Here is a 20,638-nt window from a genome sequence, read left to right as displayed (position 1 = left end):
TTGAGATGAGCAAATATTAGAGAAATGTTGTTTACCTGGAATTTTCAAAGATGTCCCAAAGGCAGCCAGCTGGAAATATTAAAGAAGGAAGGCTAAGATATTTATGGGGAGCACCGTGGTGGCTCTCTCCATCAGGAACACTATAAGAGACATTGTTTATAAATGGATTATGAGCTTCAATCGTTTTATTAGGATTTTTATTTGTGCCCGTTACAGCTAGGTGTGTTATAATTGACCCACACTTACTGCAGTTGCTAAGCAAGTCTGTTCTCCAGTTATCTGAGAACATATTCACAGCATGCTTGGTAACTGTGTAATTCAGGAATGCGAGCTCACCTTCAATGATAAGTTTCTCTTTTCTTCTAAATAATAAAATGCTTCCAGGAATATGGCTGCAGATCGGAAATTCCAGCCCTGCTTTTCCAATGCCCCCTTTGTTGGCTGTTGTAGAGCCGGGGTCTTGACTGCTTCTCTGTCTGGCTGCCCTGTTGGAAGGGGAAACGCCTGCAGACACGGCGTGAGAGCAGATTGCTGATGAGCTGCCTCGTGCCTTTAGGTTTGAGTTTCCTCTGGCTTTAACCGGACCAGACTGAATGCAGTTGCTTTCATGTGTGCAGGAAAGATGGCTATGTGCAAAATCCCCGTTGGACTCCAATCATAAAAGCCTTTGAGGAGGAGGAAGCAGATATTTCACCAGGCTTGTTGGGCTGAAAACTAACTGTTTGCCCATTTGTCTGTGGCCTGCGTGCACAGTGACTGCGGATTACCCACTCAGTGCTTGCAAATGGTGTATTTTTAGTGTGCTCCCATGTTAAACCATTGCTTTGCTAACATGTCCCTTGGGCTGCAGCTGCAGCCTCGAGTCAGAAGACATCTCCTTTGCTGAATATACACAGAACAAAAACTATCCCCATTCGAAGGCGGCATCTCATGGGGGGAAGGGGAGGAGGGAGGGTGCAGAAGCAGGATGCTGCTTGTGACTGACATGCGCCTTAATATCTGATGTGGCTTTCACACTTGGAAATATTCAGGACTCCATATGTTCCAAAAACCCCACTGAACAGTGTATATAACATTGCCTTTATCATTCTTTAATCTCAGTTTAATTGCTGTGGTCAAATTACCCCACACTTAATAACCCACAGCTTGGTGTATTATTTAATATGGTTGACACATACTTTGTTTTAAATGTCAGTGCTGGTAAAGCCCTGGAGTTGGCAATGCTGTGCATGATAGATGGCAGAGGAGATGGATCATCTGTTCTTTGTCTGTGCTGTTGGTATGTTGGCTGCAACTTTTTCAACTGTGACACTAGACTCATGCCAAACCCAAAGCTACTGAATGGGTAACATTATCCCTTGTATCTGATGTTTGTAGCTGATCATTCTCAATTTCTCTGGCTGTTTTTACAGGAATGTGTAATACTATATCACCCAAGCCGAAGTGGCGAACTAGTGTTGTTTCAAATGGGCTGATTTAATTATTTCAGCACCCAGTGGCACCTTTGTTATTAAAGGATTTTCACAAAGCAGTACATAGTCTAATTACGAATTTACACGAGAGACCGTAACAGCATCTGCTGGGTAAATAATATACATTTGTAAAATGGTCTAGCTACTAATTTACACAGCCGACCACTGAGACACTGAAAAGCTGTTGCATTCTGTCATGTCAGCTCTCAAACACTTCCAAGCATTCCCGCCTCTCTCTACAACTGTTAACAAAACAGGGAAAATCACGTAACTAAGACTCCCTTCTAGAAAAAAAAAAAAAAAGAAAGAAAAAAAAAGGACTGTTTGGAGTTTGTGACTTCAGCTGCAATTTCAGCCAAAGCTGCCTTCTTGCCCCCAGCTGGATAGCAGTGCATGGGAAGTGGTAAATCACCTATATATATTCCAGGGCCTGCTTTGACACGAGCACAAGCGTGCAGGTTAAGGAGGAGGTGCACATTTTCACTGGGGACTGCTGGCTTTGGTTCTGGTGGTGCAAATCTTTCGCTGCTCCCCAGAGACTTTCTCCTTGCACAGGAGAGCCTAGGGTAGGAGATGTGTCACTGTAACTCCCGTGTCACATCCCTACAGCTGTGTTCGGACTGCAGCCAGGACATACTTACCTGAATAATCGTTGCCTACAATCTTGGTCCCTTGCAGCTACAAAAGGTGGGTACCAGTCACAGCAGGTCAGAGCTGTCCTGACTTGTTCTGGAAGGGCTGGTTGGTCCCGGATCTGCAGATGCAAGCATGGTTTCCTCCCTGAGAACACTCTGGCCTTATTTTGGCATCTGGGCGTCGATACAGAGGCACAAATTATCTGATTTGAGAACAGCTATAATAGATTAATGCAGCTCCTGGGTAACAAGACGATGACAGCTGGGAAGCAAAGTGCTGGTGTAAGGTAAAATTTTTGCCGAATTAGTGAGACTGGCATTTGTAGCATGGAAGCCATTAGTGATTACTGAGAATAAGATTTAAGATTTCCCAAACCCTCAGCTACATGCAGCTTTGCAAAGTGGAAAGAAGAGGTTTAGCTGTGGCTTAGTGCTAGGAAGAGAAGAGCTCAACATTAGGAAATGCTTTCAGTATCTTAACTAGCCATGGAGATGCAGTTAGCCAGCAAAGCAAAAGCAAACCAAAACGAAAAAGACTTGGGAGAAAGAAATGTAAAGAAGCATATAGTGATTGATCCTATCTCTTCCTGTGTTTCTGGCACACTGGAGATGAGCGTGGAAGGAGCACACAATGGGTTCATTGCCATCTGTGCAGTAAGATGCCCATCAGCTCGAAGCCGTATCTATTTGCAAGCAGGGAGCTGGACAAGCTCTCCCATAGCAAATCCCCCTGCATTTCCTCACAGCTGTCTCACCTATGTAAGCCACAGGGCCTTGTCCAGCAATGCTGAGAAAAGATTTATATCTATGGTGCAGGAGAAGGTCTCCTTCCCTCGTTCAGTCTGAATTGTACATCAGCGGGCTCCAAGCAGGGAAGGGAATTGGGACTGGTTTTCCCAAGCACTCCATTTTCTGCTTAAGCATCACGCTTAGGAAACGATCCCATGTGTTCATAACAAAGCTTGTGTGTCACATTACAAGCACTTCCGTGCAATCCTTTTTATGCAAAAAAAGAAAAAAATAATATATATTCTTCCTGATTCCTTAAGCACAGAATGGGACAAAGACAGGAGGGAAGAGTGGGAAAAGTTGGGAATGAGGAGTCTGCTTCCTCAAGGGGAGTGGTGATTCCGATCAGCCGTGCCTCCTGCTCCTGCGTTTGTGGTGGTTACTCTCGAAATAATAGGACAGTGATGTTGGAGAAGGAAATCACCAGAAAAGATCCTTCTGAAACGCATAATGAAGGACCATCAACCTACATGGAGGCTTCTTTTAATAAGCACCCGATTTGTTTGTGTATAAGATAAGGTGATACAGATAAGCATCATTTTAAGCACAGCCTTGCACCCGCCACTGAACGAGCAGCTGGATCTGTGGAGGAGCCAGTTTTTGGGTGGCAGACACCTTCTGGATAAAGGAATAAAATATGTATTGATTATGTACATTGCCTCTTTTGCCTCACGTTGCCTTCACATAGAAGGCAACACGGCAATTTGTTAAAGGAGCCTGGCTGTTAAAGGAGCAATTTGTTAAAGGAGAAGTCTATCTTTGCTTTGTTCCAGGCAGCACAGCAGCTTTGCCAGGCTCTTAGCTCTCGTTCAAGTATATCACACCATTTGTGATGGCTTTATAAACTAAGCATAGCTTCAGAGAGTGAAGGGTGAGTCAGCCTGAAAGAAAACATATAATTAATATTGTAGTGTAAATGATTTGGGAGTAAGATTATACCTGAAAATTGGAACTATTAGCCGGCCGTGCGTAATGAATGGTGGCTGGGGTGGGTAAATGGGCAGATGAGAGAGAGAAAAACTGTGTTTAAGATGAAAGCTGCTTTCAATGAAGACAGGATCATAGCAAAAATGTAATAGGAGAAGTGAAATATAATTAGGAACGTGACATTAATACGGGATTTGCAGAATGTTGCCTAACAGGTGGGTGGAGTTTATTTGACTTTGTTTCAGCTGGAGTATTGAATCACACAGATGCAGTCTTTAAAATTATTGTAGACTGTGAGAAAAAAGGTAACAAGGAATGTTCAAATCTATGAGCTCCCACCACCAGCATGTGTCTTCGCTCTTTCTCTCCTAGCTGTAATAATCACCTCCCAGTTAAGACGGTTCTTGCTCGTCCTCTGTCATTCCTTGTTTCTGCGGCTCTGCGCTGGAAAGCAGAGGGGATATTGGGTTTCCTTTCATCACAATGACAAGTCGGGGAAACATCTGGTTAAAAAAAAAATGTGCAAAGGGTTTGAAAAAGAATTAAGGATGTTTTTTGTGGAATTTTTTGTTTATGCCTTTCAGACACCTATTTTTATTAAAATAAAATTTATGAGTATAATATGAAGGGAGGGCATTTGAAAGATTGAATTGTGGAGTAATCAGAGAGGAAATCTATGAAAGGCGAAATGTCCACCAGAACGGACAACTTTCTGGACTCCAGGATAGAAGCATCAATATAGAAACATTTGTTTCAGTTTATGAACCTTTTTTTTTTTTTTTTTTTTGCAATCCAGCTAAAATATCAGCACCACCTGTGATACGAGGATCAGATTTATTATCAGCTTCTCAGGAATTGCAAAACAGCCTAACTCCACCCGACTGTTAATAAATCAGGTGCTGAAAGCACTTCAAATGAGAGCCTTGCTGAAGAGACATGTAACTCATGAGGATCAAAGGCTCAAGTCAGTTAAACTGGCCATTTGCCCTTTTGGCATAATCAAAATGTATTAAAAAAGAAAAAAAAAAAAGAGGAAAAATAAATAGGAAAAATCACGTGACATGAAATTTTTATCAAACTTGAATAAATAACAAAGTGGGAGCGGGCATCAGTAATACGGTTACTCTGTTCTATATATTCTATATATTCTGTGAAACTGAGTTTTATAATGTTGCCGAGTTACTAGAGCTTACAGACTTGATCCAAAGCCCACTGAAGTCAATGAAAAAGAGTATTTCTTTTTACTTCAGTGGTTTAAATATGGTGGTTGGGAGCTGCCTTCTTTAGACAAGCCTCCACTCCCCAGCGAGGTCGACTGGTCCCTTCACTATGTCCCTGGTACTGCAGTGACATCTCACACATGCACAACTCCAACCAAAAGCCACAATTCCCATGAAAAAAGTTGCCTGAAAAATATTGCACTGCCAACCATCCTGTATTAATTAATAAAATTACTTGCTCATCACCATCGATTACAAGCTGGGCAGTTGGCTGGTATGCTCTAGGGAAGGGGTGAGATGAAAGTTCAAAAGTGGGTGGAGATGCAGGGAAGGGAGAGGAGGACACAGCTTAAGAAATACCATGACTATCGATTCACGAGCGCAGGAATGTTTTTTTAAACCCTGTGTAGCTCCGATTTGCATTAATAACATTTGCATGGCTAATAAGCTGAAGCTGTCAGCAACATTAACATCACCAGCTTTACAGGAGCTATATTTTCACAACTCCTAACTCTTCTGTTTGCCCATGTAGTGGGCATATCATAAGGGTTTTCTCCTTCAGTGTCAGCGAGTCTCCAGTTGTGTTTGAGCTTCATTTCCCATTCCTGTGTCCTTCTGTTGCTCGTCTGCACTAGAAGACAGGTGATTATTGCAGAACGGGTGGGTTTGCTTCTTCTGGGTGACCCTTCGAGACATTAGGAGAAGGAGGAGGTGTTTTTGGATGAGCGTATGGCCATGTGGAAGGGCTCTGCATGCCAGGGTACGGATGGGCTGCAGGGGTGTCTGCGATACCCGTGGCAGGTGACGCATGGCCCCTGTGGGCAGCCGCAACAGCCCCGGGAGGAGCAGTAACGTGAGCAGGCAGGGCTGGGGCACTTCTCCCACACTTGATGTGAAGCATCTGTGAGTCACAGGCAGCAGTGTGGGTGGAAATGGAAGAATAGCATGCACAAATCCACACTGCCAGGCTCGCAGTAGTGATGCTGAGGGTCAGAAGCTGGCTTTCTCCTGGAAGCCTGGGTGCAGTCCAATCCAAGTGGAGTTACCCTGGCTTATACATATAACTATTGCAGAGGGAAACCTGGCGTGTCCTGCAGTGGGGATGTACACCTGAAGTCAGGGCAGAAACGGGTGACTCACGGGGTCAGCGTGTGACCGATCTCACTGCGTGCACACGCAGTCGGTTCTGTGTGAGAAACTGGAGAGCGACCCAGTTTGCACTGGGCTGAGGGTGTTGGGAAATCTGGGGAGCGGAGTGGCTGCGAGCTGTGCCGTTCCAGTTGGGCAAACATCCGACAGCAAAAGAGCACTTTCAGCGGCCTTCTTCTCTTTGGTTTTGCAGGATGTCTGACATTAGCAGAATGTTGTTCGGACCCCAGTGACAGGTCCATTCACCCCCGGTACTTTGAGAAGAGTCATTTCGACCCTTGGAGCAATGTCTCCAAGCACAACACGTCCCCATCGGTCTCCTCTCGTCGGGATTTGCAGAAGTGCTGGTGCTTGCCGTGCCAACCCCAGGAACTCTCACCAGCCAGGCTGCGGTGTGCAAAACGAGAGCTACTGCTGATTCAGCCCATGGACTCGTTTTCAGAGAGCTCCTGTGGGTTCTGTTTTATTACTGGCACTTGGAAAAACATTTTTCATTCCTACACTTTAAAATTAACGTTGAGCAACAGGCCAGTTTTGTGTAGGATTTACTTCTCCATTCACGGGGTTGGCAGCAGAGCCGATGCTGGCAGCAGAAAGGTCAATATTTCAGTCCTTGGCCTTCTTTGGAGTATTAAATGGTACTTGAGTATAATAATTCTCAGTGTGGAATACATTTCTCCTTAATTAGTTTTAAAGGCAGCGCACTGCAGCTTGGGCTCCCCTTCTGAAGCCCGGCAGTGCTTCCCACAAAGCACTTGAGCCCGAGCACATCCTTCCTCGACAAAACATCGCACGCCTCACAGCGTGAGCTTGCAGCTCGGCAAAACCGCCACAGCAACCCCATCTTTCATCAGGCTTAATTAATCAGCTGCTTTTTAAAACGATGAATGCCTAATGTGGGATGCCCTAGCGGAAGCTTTTTGATCTGTACGTGTACTAGGAAATCTCAGCCTTGTTCCAGCGTGCGTGCTAAGGGAAATTTGGAGCTGTGCAGTTGGGGTTTTCTGTGGCTGGGACCGGGCTGCAGTGCTCTTTTGATACGGAAATTTTAGGAACATTGATGGGTGAAGCAGACACATCCGCTGTGTGTAGTGATTCTGTCAGCAGGCCTCACGGTGTACAGCCAGCCTAATAATCACAAGTGCTTCTTGCTGTTTAAAAACCCAGAAAAGGAACTGACATCTTTTATCAGGAAGACAGACAATCTGTATCCCGTGACAATTCCAGATTATGGATCCCAAGAGGCTTTCCTTACATTCGTATTTTATCACGGAAATCACAGCCAGTGCTGTTTATTTTCTATACCTCCACACAGTTTTCAAGGTGTTGCCGGCAGGACCTGTGCTGACACTGACATATGTTGTTGTCACATTGCAAGATCTGATAGAAAACCCCAGATATATAAATATCAGCGTTTTCTTGGATCTTCCTCTTCTTTCAGTGGTTTTGGAAATACTGGCACTAGTTAATTCACATGCTTCATATGTTTTGTAGGCTTTTTTCCTACTTCTAAGAAAAAGACGTGTTCCTAGTAGACTGGTTTGGAGAGTTGCTCGCTTTTGTTGCTATTTTTGTGTTAGGGAGCTACCTATGTGCCATTTCTAGCTGCTACTACAGAGTGGGAAAAGAATAAACGTCTGGGGAAAAAATAAAAAATCTCGGTTACTTGGTAAAATAGGTGGCTTTGGGCTGATGCAGGACAGCATTCTGGCCCTGCTCCTTTGGATGGGTTCATTGCCCAGCCCACACCCAGAGCTGGGAGGCTGGGCAGCAGCATTGCCAAGGCATCGCGGGGCTCTGCAGAGCCACACTCCACGTGGCCGCTTGCTGTCCTCTGTTTTGACATGAAAGCTAAAATGTCACTCAGGTACCTTCCCTCCAGGCTTCCCGTACCCTAGGGATCAGTAGTACATGAGAATGACCCATCCCTGGTGTACTGACATCCACAAACTCATAATTTGTCATGGTTGCAGTGCCTTGAAACTAAAGTTTGGGTTTGTGAGAACAACAGGTTCTTCGTGCTGGTCCCCTGTGATTTGACTTGCTTTGCCTGCCAGACTGTCAACCTTCCTGAAAGTTATAATCGTCTGTTTAAAGCTTGGGGCAGATTTTGGCTGAAAATATCTGTTCCTGAACTCACCTACAACTTCGAGCTTTAAAACAACAACAACAAAAAGATAAAAGGGTGTGCATGAATGTAAATGCACATACACATTCACACACATACAAATATACATTCATATTCATTTTCCCCTTCAAGGAGGCATCTTAAAGACCAGTTCAGCAGTCCAAAGTAGGTCACACAGGAGCCAAATATGCCAGACAATTTATTTTTCTTACAAAAAAATAATATGTGTATAATATATAATATATATATAATTAGTTCATATGTCCATATGCAGAAGCCAGGGACTCTGCTTTCATGCTTCTGAAGCCCACACAACACGGTAGGTGAGCCCAGCATATCGATCTCAGAAAGAAGCTACATTGCTCTTGCTTTTGTTTGAGCTCGAGATACCCAAAATGCTCACACCTAGATTCTTAACATCGTTGTTTAGTTTTAAGCCTCGTTTAGTTTACTCCTGCACAAAATGATGTGTTGTCAGACCTGAGGGCTTTGTGTCATGCGTGTGCAAGGCAGACAGAAGGAATCAACACAGAGATCCAAAGCTTATTTTACTTCTTTCTTCTCTCAAGCACTTATATAAACTATCCAGATGGTTTTTGGCAATAGAATATGAATGACAGTGGGTTGGTAATTTCATCTTAAGTTTTACAAGCTAGAGGAGGGGCCAGGAGGAAACCAGGTATGAAGGTTGCCAAATATATCTTCCATTTATCATTCCAGCTAGCAGGGGCTAAATTATTTCTGAGTGGCAATTTTAGAAGGGAGGGGAGAAAAGCAGCATCCATTAGTGTGTCCAAACAAGTGCCTTGTGCTGCAGAGGTGTCTCTTAGGAGTGGCTGGTTTGGTAAGCCAAATATCATCCTTCCTGCAGGAGAAGTACAGCGTGTTGGGCTGGAATTCGGGCCATGCAGCTCCCGATGAAGTACCAACATTTCAGTCCTGCACAGCGTGCACCAGGCTTTTTTTATAGATACAAGAGGCTTGCACAACCAAAAGGCTTCGTATCGAGTACACCCAGAATTCAGCAAGGGGAAAGGAAAACTCACTGTTTTGCTCTGCCATTTCAAAGAGGAATAATTGTTGCTTTAGACTGTGATAAAGGCTGGGTCTGTGCTGATGTAACCAGTTCAGGATGTGGCCCATCACATCCACGCTGTGGAGGTGTTTACAGTGGAGCATTAAGGAGACAAAGCATCCGGTGAATGGAAAACAATGTGCTTGAGTCATGTATACAAGGCTGTTTTATAACATGATATTTCCAAGGTGCATACTCACACTTACTTGTCTAACCATTGCCATTAGTATTTTGTAGTAATTATGATTTACCTGTACAAATTAGGTGGGTAAGAGGAAGGATTAAATGACATATAAAAAGTACAATGACCAGAAAGAAATTGAAAATACCAAGGAGGATTTCTTAAAGCAATTGTATAACACCTAGTTGTAGAATATAAACTGTGGTCTCCCGAAAGACACTGTATTAGCCTTCTGGTGGTTAGCCATTAGATTTGGTCATTTTAAAATCACTTTGAGCTACTTAAACACAAATTTAAAAAGGGATCAAACTTTTTTCCCCCACTAATAATGCCGAGTGCATTCCCCATAGCTTATTCATCTTCAAAGTTCTTCGCCAACATTAGCTAATTATTCTTTTTTTCTAATTAGCAGAAATTGAGTGTGGTCAAAAGGGCCATTCAGCCAATTAGCACAGCGCTACCTCCAAATCTCCAAGCTTCTGACCCAGAGCTTTCAAGTGGCTGATGAAGATATCATAAAGCAGTTGTGCTGAGCCCATATGAAAGGGAACCAACTGGAGAAAAAGAAAAAAAAAAAAACACATGTAAGGGAAGTGTATCAAATCTCCTCATTCGCAGCTTTCCCCAGAGGCAGCAGCATGGAGAATGGAGGGCTGGATCCAGGGATCCTCCTGCCCTGCACGCAGCTGCATGAAACGCGCTGCAGGTGGGGTTTCCCCGGCCCTGTCTTGAAGGCATAAAGGCACGTAGGCTTTGTGGTGGCCACCTGTTCTGAGACACTTTTGTTCTCGTGTGCTTTTTCAAGCTGGATGTGGCAGGGGTCGTTCTGGTGTTATTCGAGCAGTGGTCCTGTGTGTGGCTGCCTGCGGAAGCAGCATCTTGCTCAGTACAGTTGTTGGCTTTGCTCCGTTGGGTGTACTCCTTCCATTCTTAATTGACTGGTGGCAAACTAAGGGGATAGCCAAGCAAGAAGGATTTAGGAAGTGATTTGTTTGGTTTAAGCCATGTTTATGTTCAAACTGTCTCCTCAAAAGTGTGTCTTCTGAGTCTCAAGTGTGTTTGTGCTGCTCGCCATGAGTCACGTTGCTCACTTTTAAAGAATCCATGTGCACCCATAACTCAGTGGCTGCAAACTGCAGGTAAATGTATGGATATATGAACGTTTTCACCTTCCCTTTGTGCTCTGCGGTTCTTGACTCCTTCTTCTAAACGGGCTGTAAAGTGGCAAATACTCCTGGAGCAGCAGCTGGGTTTGGCTACTTGAGAACAGCTGTGTATGCGAGGCTTGTTTATGTTTCAGAAACTGGGAATGTTTTAACCCCGAACAACAGTCAGTGCTCCAGGAGATTAATATCTGCATTACATGGGCTTGCTGAGAATAAATTAACTCTTGATGACACGATTACTGTCTTAGCAGTGTTCGCTGCATACAATTGCATGGTGTCTAAGATATTAATGTGTTTTTGTGAAGAATTTAGGAAACAATTTATTTATATGACTGTGCTTCATTCCATATCACACCAGGACATCAATTAGCTACTATCGCCTGTAAAAGAAATGTAAATCATGTGTCTTATTGGTTACGAGGATAATACTAGGACAATAATTCACAAAGAATAATTCATTCCGTGAATCGTGCCCCATTCTGTGCTCATGAACTGTTCACAAACAGATACAAATTTCTCAAGTTTTCATTTTTCAAATGATTTTAATGGATTCTTCTTGGTTTGAGTTTACTCATGGAGTTTTTGCATATTCAGGACTTAAAGTTTGGGGTGGTTTTGGTTGGATACAGCACAATACATTTCTTCCTTGAATGAGTCAGCACAATTCTTAGAATCAGTTATGTTGTGAACACTTTTGAGACCTAGGGTACGTATGCTTTACCAATTTTTTGTAAAATATGGTGTCTGGGGAAGAAAAAAAACATTTGCCCCTGGCCAGAAATACAAAATGAAGTGAACCTCCAGAATGGTGAAAAACAGAGTAAGCTTTGAAAAAGGGTTTATGTGGAGATTTTGAGAAAAAACATATTCTGGGAAATAATACATAGAAATAAGATCACTCGTGCCCCCAGTGCAGTTTCTAAAAGTAGGCAGAAAAACAATTGCCTTAGGAAGATAATCAACTCCAGCCACATTTGAAAGAAAAATATTAAAAACCAACCAACCAAACAACAACAAAAAACAACCAGGTAGTGCATAGAGTTTAGATACTATTTGTTACATTTTTTCTGCAGAATCTTTGACTTTAATAGAGAAAAAAATGAAAGGTTTGGTATTTGCATTACGAGAAGGACTTGTGTTTGTGTTGATAACATGAGAACTAGGAGGAAAATGTGAATTTTCTAGAAAGTGGTGCTTTCTGAACTACTTGGAAATAAGAATCTTCCTGAATACCCCGGCTGTAAGTAAGCAAGACAGTAAATATGTATAATTAAAAATATATATATTCAATATAAAGTCATTTTCAGTATGAAATAGTCTAAAATGGTCTTCCCGACTCACATTTATCTTTGTTTGCCTGTAGGTACTGGCACAAACTAAAGACAATTTTAACTGTGCCAGTTTTGGAACCTACCCTCTGTACAGCACAGGCATTGGCAGTGAGGCACCCGGGTTTCCATGATACTGCGTGTGTGTTGAATGTTGGATGGGAAGGTTGAATCTGGATTTTCTTCCTTTTGCAGAAAATAGATAAGATGGACAAATTGCACGTGTTTCATTTTTTTTTGTGTGTGTGCTTGATTCACACAGATACCCAAGCCTCTAAACAGTCTATTGAGAATCTGAAATCCATCCTGTTCTCTCATATTGCTAGGCATGCCTTTCCCATGCTAATACATTAGGAAATTTTATTGCACTAAAGAGCATATAAAGTTCACTGCTTTGCTGTGACCTTTTCTCCTTTAAATTGTTTCATCATTGTGACCAATACGGACCAAAGGGAAGATGTAAAAATGTTCGGGACGTTTATTTCTAAGAAGGTTAAGCAACTTTTCCTATGCCCTTTTTACATTCTTCTAGACCTTCTAAAAAGAGACCGTAACATGACAGGGATGGCCTCCTTAATTACATTTTGTTGTCAGAGGAAGCATGCTTTAAAAGAACAGTAACCCAACACTCCTCTAGTTGAGGATCCCCATAATCTCAACCAGGTTCACAACATTTGGAAAACCCCAAACCTTCTGTCAACTGATTGAAGCGAATTTTACGCATGCAAGAAATACAGTCATCTGGCACAAGGTTCTGTGTTACGGGGCTCGGGCAAAAGGATCCAGTTTCAGTTTGCCAGAGTTTCATGAGCAGTTGGATAGATTTCACAATGGCAGTGGCTTATTGAAAAAAAACAAAAGCTGAAGAGCAATATGCTGTTGTCGTGCTTGTTTTCTGTAATGTTCATCTCCATAATAAATGTAAATCGGGTCCTGAATATTGCCAGTCTAGAAATCTTAATAGCAGCTGATGATTAAAGAAAAATACAGCTATCAGTGGAACTTGGGCTGGGTAGCACTTTATCTCCTTCCCCAGCCCTTTTTGGTTGGCCAGCTAGACCTGGTTGCTTTGTTTCTAGCACAACTGCCGGTAGCTTTGTATGAGACAAAGGAGAGAATTGCTCCGTTTTATGTTTGTATGTATTCTGTCGTGGTTTTAGCAGAGATTGCCAGTAAGAATATACAGACGGTGGGCTGCTACATTGACATAGGGACTTAGAGCCCTGTGAAGGTGGGTGAAGGGTAATGCAGTGAATTTGGCAGGAGAATACCGTGGGTAGGAAATTTGTGTAGGAAATAGGAAATCCCAAACAAGGGCATGCATGTTTCCCTGAAATTGGAAAGGTGATGTCTGTGCTGTAGGGCTCCTGTAGTATGCCTGTTAGTTGGTTGGTGAACCTGCTGGCCTTCCCTTGCAAGATGAATTGCCTTCTCTCAGGACTGTCTGGGGAACAGCACATTTTTGGCTGTGTCCCTCTGGGAGGACACAGCCTGTGCCCCAGCTCCTGTGTCTGTAGAATGATCATTCCTATGGTCTGTACCAAATGTACGGTGCTAGGAACAAATCTCCCAGGTTCCGACTCAGGACTTAATCGAAAATGGATTCAGTCCCAGAGCAGTTGGACATGACTGAACCCTGTATGTTTTGGGGAAGGCTTGGAGAGCCTGTATAAATATCTGTGTGGTTCAGATCAACAAAGCTCATACTTCAGGCATCTGCCACTGACTCTCATTGGCATGACTGTAGATGTTCCCTGTGGCCTAAAGCGTAATTCTCAGTTGGCATGGTGTGAGGATTAAGTCCTTAGGATGTGAAAAGTGCCTTCTAAATGAGGCAGGCTAGATGTTATACTCTGTGCAGTTGTACCCACAGCCTTCAGATACTCAATATGGATCTGCAGTGACTCCTGAAATACCTCTCTTAGGAAGAATACAGAAAATATCATTTCTTGAAAAAGTTGTCCCCAGAAGGGGAAAGCAAATAATTCTTGAAAACCAGTGATAAGGAAGAAATAACGTATGGTTTTGCTCTGCCTTTAGTTCTTGCAATTGTGGCTGCACTCAGTGCCTAACTTCTGCTGGGGATAAGGACAAGGAGAGCTGTGTGATGGTGCTGTTACTTCCCTTCTATCCCTGGCTGGGTCTGCGTGACCTGTCTAAAGCCAGATTCCAACTCTGAGAGGATTCATCCAAAAGGAAGGATGACAAAAGCCTTACAGAAGTATTTCTGCAAGAAAAACAAAACAAAACATTGGGAATGTCGATACATTTGGCCATAGTACCCTGCTGGGCAAAAGTGCTAGATAGGGTGAGGTGTGAGCATTGCTCCCACAGGATCTCCATTGCTGGTCATGGTGAAAACAAACGAGAGGTTGTTGGTATCAACCCTGGTAAGCTGACAGCTGCTCTCAAAAAGACTAAATGAATTAATTAAAAATAAAAATTAAAAAAAAAAAAAAAAAAGGAAAGAAAAAAGTGAGGGAAGGAGCACAGAGGTGTTGAGATAAAGAAAGAGGCTCTTGCTAGCATCAGTTGTGCTTCATGCCTGGGAGAGTGAAGAAGGGGTATTTGTGACCCTCCAGATGGCCATGGCTCAGAGCGGTGTGTTTGAGCTGGCCGTGCTGCACATGGGAGCATTTCTGACTAATTCAGCATCCTAGATTAGCCTAAGGATTGCCTTCGTGCCCGGTGTGCTGGTGCCCTGTTGAGCGCTGCCCAGCAGGAGGTTATCAGGGCAGCTTCAGGAGCCAGGTCATTCACACTGGCTTTGATGGACCATAAACTCTTGCTGTGTCACAGCAAGGGAGCCTTTAGCCAGATTTGTTTTTTCTTTGTGAGATGGGGACCCTAGACAGACATTCAAGCATTTTCTCACTGCAGGCTGCCCCATCCAAAGGTATTTGCTTGGGGGCTATGGGCCCAGAGCTAACTCATTAAATCTCTGGTAGGAGAAATAGCTGACTGCCCGGGCTGTGCTTCAGCCCAGGTTATTTAGGCTGAAAATCTGGCCTTGCCTATCTCTCCAAGATGCTGTTGTGTCAGCATAAGCCTCTTACTACTGACTCCTCCATGTTCTTGCCAATGCAGCCTATTTCTATCCCGTGTCCCAAATGCAAGTTTTTACAGACAACGCAGATGAAGGTTCCCCTTTACATCTCCAGAACTCTTGTGCCCTGAAAAATCTGAGATTCCCTTCAAGGGATTCAGCTGCTGTGTACCTCAGAAGCATTAATGGCTGTGTTTTCCACTTGAAAAAGCTGATTAGAGGAGAGATTTCATCAGATGACCCCCATACTTTTGTATAACTTTGTATTTGCAGATGCTCAGATTTTAGCAGTGTTTGGGAGGAAGGCTGTAGTGCAAAAAGGTGACTGCAAGTTCTCATTTTAGTCCTTTATTAGATACTGGAGGGAACAGAAGGCAGAATGGATGAGTAAGTGTAATTTTAAGGCCTGACCGGTTGGGCAGGAGAGTCACATTCTCAGAGCAATAAATAGCTCCTTCCAGATCATGATGTGCTAGCAGTGTTGGGGAAGCAATAACATGGGAATGGCCTAAGTTAATGATATATATTAAAGGAGATTATGCAGATATCGAGGACACGTTTAGTAAAGCATCTATTGTCTGCATCTGTCACCACAATTCTGGCAAGTCTTGAGAAATATAGAAAGTGTAAAGTAGGAGGAGAAAAACTCCTGCATTTGTTGATTGCTTGTTGACAGCAACTGGTTGAGATGTTTGCAGAATGCTTTAAAAGATCTTAATTAATTGTTGGAATTGTTTGTGCACGACCTATAAAACCCATTCTGATTGTGCTTCTGGCTGCTGGAGAGGGGAAAGATGTCACAGGGAGAGGGTGCGGTTGTGCGCGTGTGCATGCGAAGGGAAAGCATCCGAGCCTCCTAGTACGGGCCCTGAAATAATTTTGTTTGCCGCTACAAGGATCCTCACAAAGGAAGCTGAGACGGACTTTTGTGATGGCAGAAGAGCGGGTGTCTCAGATGGTGGCCCCTGGAGGTGCCGTGAGCTGTTTCCTGGGCACCTATTCCCTAAGGAAGGGGCTGCACCCTCTGGGAGATGATCCCTGGGGCCGCTCGTGAGCCGTGCCCCCTGAGATGGCGGCTGCGGCGCAGCTCTGATCCCAGCTCTGCAGAAGGTTGTGGAAAGCAGCCAACCACCCGTGAATCAGAGGCCTTAATGACTATTTATTTGCCTAACGTTTTGTAGTGTAATTAAGCTGCCATTTTTTAAAACAGCATCTCCTCCTGCCGCCCAAATTGCCGTCAAGCCTTCCAACAGGAGTGTGCGGCGGCGTGACGTGAATTGGGCCCGGGCTGTGGGAGCGTGCCAACACAATGCTCATTTTCACTCACGTAGTCCTCCACAACTACCAGCGTGGTCCTGAACCGAGGATGGAGTGGTTTTGTCAGTGCTGTGGCCTTCGCTGCTGCTTAGGTGAAGTCTCAAGCAGTTTCAGTTGTGTCTTTGTCGCTCGCTTGTAAATGGGACGAGCTGTTTTGCTGTTGGCTTGTTGAGTGCTGAAACAAGCACAAACATGAGTTTCTCTGCTGCTTTTCAAACTGTATTTCAGTCCTGAAAAGGTGGCAGTTGTGTCATGATTTATGGCTCCTATTTGGTGTTTTTAATTGGGAATTTACACGACAATTTGTGGCTACATGATTATGTTAAGATTATCTTATAAAAGATCTAGGACAGTTGTTTGTGAAACCCTGGGGGCACATACCAACCTCCTTAGCTATCTAACCAACTGTTTTGCTCCTCAGTTAAAAGAGTGGGGCCTTCAGAAGTGGTTTGATCTTCCTCTGGAAGGTTAAAGGTCAAATGACTCATAAATGAAGAAAGAGTGATTTAATCCAAGGAACCTGTGCTGTTATTGTAAAACAATATTCACCAGCGATGGTACACTGCTGTATAAATGACAAACTGCGTGGCGATGGAAGTTGTTATTACATCACTGAAAACCTCACCTGCACTACATTTATGACTCCATAAACATAGGTTTATTTAACAGCTGTGGGAACACCTATGGCCATTTTGTGTGAAAGGTCAGGAGTCCTAAATTTCAGTTCGCACGTTAGTTTTCGTGGGTGAGGTTCATAAAACGTGATGACTAGCATTAAGTGATCAGAACATAACCAAAATATAACGTTGGGGGAAATGCGTGCTAATATAACCATTTATACCACCACATTTCCTGAAGTGTCTGGGAGGGTCTGTTTGTTTGCTGAATGTTGCTCTGAAAGCTGATTTATATCATTTGGTCACAATTTTGTCCCCCTTGCAACGGGAGCATGTAATTGTGCCTGCCACCAGAGCTGGACTCCAGCAGGGCTGTGCCTTGTAGCACATTTTTAAAGGGGGACAGGCAAGTGCAGCCCATTTCAGAACATGAGTTAAAGGTAGCCGCACACACAGCAGCTGCTCCTCAGATCCACTGCCAAATGAGATGATTAAAAAATATTAATATTTATCCTTGAAGTTGCCATGTTAAACAACAGGCCAACTGGCTGACTGGGCAGTGAGCTGCGTGTTGCCAAGTGCACAAAATAAAGAAAAAATAAAGAAAACCAGTGCATATTCCTGTAAGTGCACTTCACGTGGGAGTGTGGCTTTGTGTAGCTGGTGTCCCCATGCAGTGGGTCCTCCACGGGAGCACGTGGCCCCTCTGTAAAGGGTAAGAAATAACCATTGCGTGAATAATTCTTTTTTTTGTACTTTTTTAGCATTTGCAAGTTAAACCAAATCTTGATTTAGAGATGAAATTACATACATGCTGTGGGCGGACAGGCATCTCCTCTGGTTTGTGCAATATTGTTCTCAGCTCCTCTTCTGTGGTCTTGTTCAAGTGCTGCCACACATGCGTATGGGTGCTCCTTTACATTCCCCACCCATGTTATTGCTGCAGGTGCTGTACTGTTGCTTAGTGAATGGTAGCAGATTTTAACAAATTTGCAACAGCAATCTGGACTACTGAAAGGATTATGACTAAACCAATAAATTACTATTGTCTGCTTTCATCACATGACAGATTCCCATAACGTGGTCCAGTATGACTGAAGTTTGTATGCTGATAAAGATTACCAGGTTTACTTACATGTTAGAAACACTATTGTTCCATTAGATTCATAAACAATTGTTAGTCAAAGATGAAACAGAGATAATTACTGTTTTTTTGCACTATTGGAACACAGATGAAATGATTAGAAAAATCCAAAAAGATATGAAGCAATAATGAAGCCTCTCTTAAGCAATGTCAAACATATCTTTCTTGTTTAACAGCATTGTGTATCTCCATCAATAATCTCCCCAATGGTCATATAATTAACTATGCTAATAACGCTCCGTTTAGTCTTTTTATTACTATTATTGCTGTGAACCTACTTAAGAGCAATCCACTGTAATTAGTAATTAATCTGATGATCATGTTGCCCTATGCAAACGTGAGATGGAGCATGTTGATTTAACCACAGCAGCCTCTGTCTCCAAATGTCGCTGCTGCTGTGAGCTGCTGCCTGCAGCCCTCACTACCCGGGCTGGGGTCTGCCGGCTCAGAGCTGCCCTTGTGGGGCCACGGACAAGGGACAGAGCAGCCCTCGTGTCGCCTCCTCTGCCTCGCCAGGCTGCTGCTGGCCCCTGAGTTTTGGGAGCACCTCCCAGTGCCAAGGCCATCTTCTTGCATGCACCATAAGGGGAAAAACTCAAGCTCTGCTGGCTTGGTCAGCACATACTGCGAAACACAGAGCTGAGCATTTAATATGGAAGTATTTCTGCTCCAGTTTGGTGTTTCACATGGAAGCCATTTCTCTCTCCCTTTCTAAACATTGCCTTTGATTCTCTTTTCCTTAAATCCCCAAATTATCCTCATCCATTCACTCTTGTTTACTCTGGCAATCTTGTAATGCTAGTGTTTGCCAACATCCCACATCCCACTTTTTTTTTCTTTTAGCTTGGAATAGGAAACAAATGTGATAGTATTTATTGGCAAGTGGTGATATTCTTGTGGCAATCGTTGTGCTGAGCCCTAGCAGAGAGGGAGAGGTGAAGAGAATTGAGAATTCCCACTTGAAAGCAGTGCCATTTTTTTAAATTATCACTGGGGTTCCTGGAGTAGTAGAACTGCCACTACTTTTTTGTTTTGTTTTTTTGTTTTTTGGAGAGGGAGTGGGGACATGCATACAGCAGAGGAAACAAAAATTCAGAATATCTGCTAAAGAGATATTACACGCCATGCCTGAAGCACTAGAGCCTTGAAAATCCAGCCTTGCATTGGCTTCATCTTCTTCCTGGCATTCCCTGTTGCAACAATGCAGGATAGGGAACATCAGATACTGATCTCACCACCTCAGTGTGTGTTGTAATTATTCTGCCTGTTTTATAGCACAGTTGAAGATTCTTGAAATTCTCTATTAGTAAATGTGTCCATGGTGTATTTTTGGCCCCCCTCTAAGCTGCAGCTAGGGCATTTAGCAAGCAGATGGGAAAGCTGTGAAGAGGCCCATAGACAGCGAGGTCACTCTGAGCCATTATTATGCAGGAAAGTGACAGTAATCCAGAGAGTGAAAAAAGTAGATTTTGTTATTTTATTATTTTATTTATTTTATTTATTTTTTTTTTTACCATAAGTGTAAAAGCTGAAGGTGCAAATCGGGTTTAGGGGAAATAGTGCTATTCAGAACTGGAAGTCATGCAAAAAGGCAAAAATATGTTTCCATCCAGCACTTACAGCGTGGAGCCTAAACCTGCCTAATCCCTGCTCCACGTAATCGCCAAAAATACTTGTCAAAAGTCTGTCTATCGCTATGGAGCTGGAGATAGTTGACACTTTGTAAGCGTCCCTGAATTATCTGTTTTAGCAACATACACCTCTGCTGAGCTGTGCAAATACAGCAAAAGGTAGAGTTCTGGTGAAACCAGTATTTACACACAATCTCAGTGTTGGAAGTAATTAATCTTCAACTGTATGAGGCTCTTTGTGATGTAAAGCAAGTGCTGACACTTTTGTGTAAACATGAAGATTAGCATATTTACAAACTGGTAGATGTTACTTTGATCAGTTGCTGCTTGCACTGGAAAGGCATGCTGGCATGCAGGCTTGCTCTTCATGCGACAAAGACGTCTAATCCTTTTACACTATTCTCAGATCCATATTTAGAATTCTGACTGGTGTTTTCTATATCCACTTGAGCTCACTGTTTAGTTTGTTTAGCAGTGTTCATCCACTCTTTATACTCACTAGTGACTCATTCCCGTTTGTTTTCTTTGCAAGGCAAGCAGTAAAATTCCAAAGTAGTAAATGACCTGGGTGAAAAACCCTTAAACTCCTTTCGATTTAATTACTAAAGCAAATTGGAACCACTTGCAGCCAGGCTTTTTGATGGCCTATATAAAGATCTTCACTGTTTTCCTTCTTGCTTTTAAGTAAGTTAGTGTGAAAATTAGCCAACCCAGCTCCAGCTTCCTTGTAACAGCATTGCAGCAAGGCTTGGGTTTCTGTGTACATTTACACTTATCTGGAAGACTTTGAAAGAGGCATTCTAGGTGCTTGTT

Source organism: Aythya ferina (assembly GCF_964211825.1).
Source record: "Aythya ferina genome assembly, chromosome: 12".
Classification (NCBI taxonomy): domain Eukaryota; kingdom Metazoa; phylum Chordata; class Aves; order Anseriformes; family Anatidae; genus Aythya; species Aythya ferina.
This window is presented reverse-complemented; position numbering follows the sequence as displayed.